Here is a 4,420-nt window from a genome sequence, read left to right as displayed (position 1 = left end):
GTGTATTTGAAAATGAGTGAAGTGTACCTCCAGTTGCAAAAAAGTGCCTTGGCCATAACAAAGTTTGTGAAATGTTATGTACAAATATGCTACGACAGAATTACCCAGTTGGAAGCACACTGTTGTGCACTGGAAAGCTAATGTTGGTTGGTATAAGAGCCTTCTGGACAAGGGGAACAGCTGCTGTTTTTAAAAAAATGCTTTTCTCTGAGCACTTTTCAGTTGTTCTCTAGTCCTGCCCCAACCAAAGTCAATATGTTTTCTTGGTCCCATAGAACTGAAGCCTTTGGCCACTTAGCTGTGATACGGGTGCCACATATTTATTCAGTGGCGCTGAAGCCTTGTGCAGTTTACTGTGTATATAATGGGTTTTGTAAAACTTCTACCCCTCCCTATTTATTGTTTTTCCAGATGTGTGTTTTTGTACATATGTATAAAGAGTCTAACTTTTTTTGAATCTAACAAGTTTTTTATAAGCTTGAAGTGAAAAAAATAAACTTACGTGATTTCTTCTTTTTTGTAAAAAAGAAAAAAGTGTTGTATTCCTGCTTCCTTTTAAATGTGGTATATGGGGGTTGTTTTGTGTTCCATTATGAAATAGGCTGGGCTGAGACAGTCTTCGCCAAAAGCAGCCTGAAAACATTTTGTGCAAGGCAAGCCCGAAACTTTGTTGACTAACTAAACCACACTTGGATCAGGTGTGTCTGTAATGCTAAGTCAAACTATGGCTTGGCATCAATTGTGTAGGTTTGTGGAGAGGAGATTGCGGTTATAATAATAATAATAATAATAATAATAATAATAATTAATAAATAATAATAATAATAATAATAATAATAATAATAATAATAATAATAATAATAATAATTTATTATTTGTACCCCGCCCATCTGGCTGGGTTTCCCCAGCCACTCTGGGCGGCTTCCAACAAAGATGAAAAATACACTAAAATGTCACATATTAAAAACTTCCCTGAACAGGGCTGCCTTCAGATGTCTTCTGAATGTCAGGTAGTTGTTTATTGCTTTGACATCTGATGGGAGGGCGTTCCACAGGGCGGGCGCCACCACCGAGAAGGCCCTCTGCCTGGTTCCCTGTAACTTGGCCTCTCGCAGTGAGGGAACCGCCAGAAGGCCCTCGGAGCTGGACCTCAGTGTCCGGGCTGAACGATGGGGGTGGAGACGCTCCTTCAGGTATACTGGACCGAGGCCGTATAGGGCTTTAAAGGTCAGCACCAACACTTTGAATTGTGCTCGGAAACGTACTGGGAGCCAATGTAGGTCTTACTAAGCCTTGTCAGCTAAGCCTTGGTTTGAGTCTGAATCCAGGTTTGAGGTGTGTCTCGCTCAGGGCAAACCATGAACTGCAACCCTGGTTTATTATCTGTTAACATCTAGAGGACATAGACCAGAGGCCATGCACTAAGTCAAACCTGCAATGTTACAACAATGTAATAATAAAATTACAGTCATGCCTCGTTTTGCGGCCAGGATCCGTTCCAGAGACCCAGCCGCTAGCCGAAAAGGACACAGGGAAAAGTGCCATGTCTGCGCATGTGCGCAGAGCAGTTTGGGCTTCTGCGCATGTGCAAGCGGCAAACCCAGAAGTATCCCATTCCGGTACTGTACTTCTGGGTTTGCCATAGACATTCGCTGGAATGGATGCTAGACAAGGAGGATGTTCGCGGAGGTATTACTGTACTAAAATCGGTTAATCAATTTACATTCGGAAAGATAAGGTGGGTGCTAACACAGGTGTCAGAGACCAGAGTAAGGAGGTGCACCACTGGCTGACACCAAAGCCTATACAGTGGTGCCCCGCAAGACAAATGCCTTGCAAGATGGAAAACTCGCTAGACGAAAGAGTTTTCCGTTTTGGAGGTGCTTCACAAAACGAATTTCCTATGGGCTTGCTTCGCCAGACGACAATGTCTTGCGAGTTCCTGCTGGTTTTCCCCCCCTTTCCCCCCTTTTTCTAAGCCGCTAAGCCGCTTATCAGCTGATCCGATCAGCAGATAAGCCGCTAAAAGCCACTAAAAGCCGCTAATAGCGCTAATCCTCTAATCCTTCAATGGGCTTGCTTCGCAAGACGAAAAAACCGCTAGACGAAGAGAATCACAGAACGGATTCTTTTCATCTTGCAAGGCACCACTGTACAATAACAATGCTAGGTGCATTGGAGAGGGAATTCCACAGCTTAAGGGACTGCCACAGAAAATGCTGCCCTCTCCTGGATTGCCACTCCCCAAACCTCCAAGGGCTATGGAACCACCAAGAAGCCCCTCTGCCAATCTTAACACCTGAGGGTCTCTAGGGAAGGAGGCAGCTTTGTGGATATTTGGAGCCTAAGTTATATCGGGTTGGTAAATGGCAACAAGTGCCCTTTGAATTGGGCTTGGAAGTGAACTGTCAACCAGTTCAGTCTGCTTCTATATATGAAAGGTTTGCTGGTCCTTTGAAGGAGTAAAATGTTTCTGGTCAACCCTGAGACAGAGGGCTATTTCCAAAAGTGCTCTTTAAAATCTGTCACATCAGAAGGTTGGCAGTTCAAATCTGCACAACAGGGTGAGCTCCTGTTGCTCTGTCCCAGCTCCTGCCTACCTAGCAGTTTGAAAGCACACCAGTGCAAGAAGATAAATAGGTACTGCTGTGGTGGGAAGGTAAACAGCGTTTCTGTGCGCTCTGGTTTCCATCACGGTGTTTCTGTTGCCCTAGAAGCGGTTTAGTCATGCTGGCCACATGACCCGGAGAAACGCCGGCTCCCTCGGCCTGAAAGCGAGATGAGCGCCACAACCCCATAGTCGCTTTTGACTGGACTTAACCGTCCAGGGGTCCTTTACCTTTACCTTTTTACGTCTGGATCTTGCAATGGAGGTGGCTGTTTTACTGATGTCTAGCAAAACAGATTTAAAAGGGAACTCCCTCAAAGGTCCTCTAATTTTATCCTCTCCAAAATTTCTCCAATAAAAAGAGGGATAGCCTATTCTATCCCCTCCAACATTTCTCTGATGAATGTAGGCACATCCTACAAGCGGGACAGTCTAGGATCCAGTCAGAAACTGGGACAGCTTCTGTAATTCCGGGACTGTCCCTGGGAAATCAGGACAGTTGTAGGGTATGTGATTTAGCCACTTCAAGGTTCCCACTGTAGGTTAAGAGGATGTGGGATGTACATTTTGGAATTAGGTTTTAGAAATAGCTGTTGAAAGGGCAGGAAGACCACTGCCAGAGTCCTCAGTGCCTCACAGCAGGGATAACCAACCTCTGGATATAGCGGTATAGAAGCTGGAATCAAAAGGGATTTTTGTGGTGGTTGCTGGTTTGTTTTATCTTCACAATTGCTCTACTGTATGCTAGCCTCAATCCCATGCTACTCTGAACAGAATCCCTTCACAACAAAGACATCAAAGTGTCATTCCCCTTCTCCAATGTGATTTCCAGCTCACAAGCTCCCTCAAAAGACTGGTCTGTATAACCTATGACCCACCAGGATGAAAGCAGCCCATCAGCCTGGACTGCCACACAATGGGCTCAGCAAATGTCTTGAGTCTGCTGCTCAGACTGCAAAAAATTGGGGGAGGGGGAGAGCATCTGGAAGGCCACAGCTTTGGCGATTTTGCAGGGGAGAGTGATTTTGTGTTCGAATCCTGCTTCTCACAGGTATCTGGTTGGCTACTGTGAGAATAGGATGCTGGACTTGAGATGGCCCATTGTTTTGCTCCAACATGGTTCTTTTTATGTTCTCAAACATCATTACTGACGTACTTGCACCTTTCATTTAAATCCGTAGGACTTACAAATGCTTCCCTTTCTGTGGTTCTGTGTCCACCTTTTCTGAGCAGAGAGTTTTAAAGCTGAGAATATGAATTGTCTTCAAAACTTCACATTTTTATTACCGTATTTTTCGCTCTATAAGATGCACCAGACCACAAGACGCACCTAGTTTTTGGAGGAGGAAAACAAGAAAAAGAATATTCTGAATCTCAGAAGCCAGAACAACAAGAGGGATCGCTGCGCAGCGAAAGCGGCAATCCCTCTTGCTGTTCTGGCTTCTGGGATAGCTGCGCAACCTGAATTTGCTCCATAAGACGCACACACATTTCCCCTTACTTTTTAGGAGGGGAAAAGTGAGACTTATAGAGCAAAAAATGCGGTATTTCCTGCTTTCATTTTTTACAAGTAAGAGGCACCTCAACTTTCCCTCCTTGGATTGTAAACTTTGCCTCGGCAGGTAGACCTATCTACATATTTTTGTCAATGAAACTCTTTAAGGTCATAATGTAATAAAAATGATGCCACTGAAAAGAATACTAGAAGAGATGGGGACGCTTGCCAGCGCAGGATATAAGGCACAACCCGATATGTGAATGATTAACCATGGCTTAGTGTGACATGTGAACACACTCATTGCTTCCCTCATA

Source organism: Podarcis liolepis (genome assembly GCF_965112155.1).
Source record: "Podarcis liolepis genome assembly, chromosome: 11".
NCBI lineage: Eukaryota > Metazoa > Chordata > Lepidosauria > Squamata > Lacertidae > Podarcis > Podarcis liolepis.
The sequence above is the reverse complement of the archived record's forward strand: the minus strand, read 5'-3'. Positions refer to the sequence as shown.